Consider the following 876-nt stretch of genomic DNA (forward strand, 5'->3'; position numbering starts at 1 on the left):
GGGGGGAGGGCGCGGCCGCCCAGCCTTTGCCGCAGCGGCCCAGGAGGCGCCTGCTGCACCGGGCTCCCCCGGCGGACGCCCGGATCTCGACACCTGGGCGCTGGGGACGGGTGGTCTGGGTGTCCCCAACCTCCGCGGACGTCGGAGACTGCCTGCTTCGGCCCTGGGAAAGGTGACCCCCACTAGAGTCACAAGAGGGCTTAGCAGGAGGCTTGGTGGCCAGGCTCTGGATTCCGGATTATGGAGGTCATCTATCCTCACTGGATTTAGGGCTGCTCGACTGGGACCTCGAACGACCTCCCCTCAGATCCTGGCCCTGGCTTGGAGGTAACTCTGCCAGCCGGGGTCCAAGTCGGGGCGTGAGGGTGTGGGCTTCCCATTACCACTCCCGATCCCACCCAAGTAGGCGGAAACTCCGAAGTCCAGACCAGAAAAGCGACTCTGGGGGCTGGGAGGCCCCCACTGCACCCCTCTTTATGTCTCTGACGTCATCTTTTAATCATCCCTCCATCAGTCTGGCTACCCAGCCCCCCTTCCCAACTTGCCAAGTTCGTTCCTACCTCCCGGCCCTTCCGTTCTGCAGTCCGGACCGCTCCTCCCCCACAGATAGAGCCCAAAAGGCTCAGTTCCTCGCCTCCGGAAGCTCCCAGCCCCAAAGTCACCTTTGAGAGGTCTCCTGTGTCCAAGCAGGACAAACTGCCTCCTCCACTCTTCATGTGACCTCCTTTATACTTTAGTGTTTTCACAGCTCGTTGTCACGACCAGACTTTTAAGAAAGTTTTCTTCTTTCTACGAAGATGGCGCCGAAAGCGAAGAAGGAAGCCCCTGCCCCTCCCAAAACTGAAGCCAAAGCAAAGGCATTGAAGGCCAAGAAGG

This window comes from Elephantulus edwardii, unplaced genomic scaffold, assembly GCF_000299155.1.
Source record: "Elephantulus edwardii isolate Elephantulus edwardi_28Jun2011 unplaced genomic scaffold, EleEdw1.0 scaffold00266, whole genome shotgun sequence".
NCBI classification, from domain to species: Eukaryota; Metazoa; Chordata; class Mammalia; order Macroscelidea; family Macroscelididae; genus Elephantulus; species Elephantulus edwardii.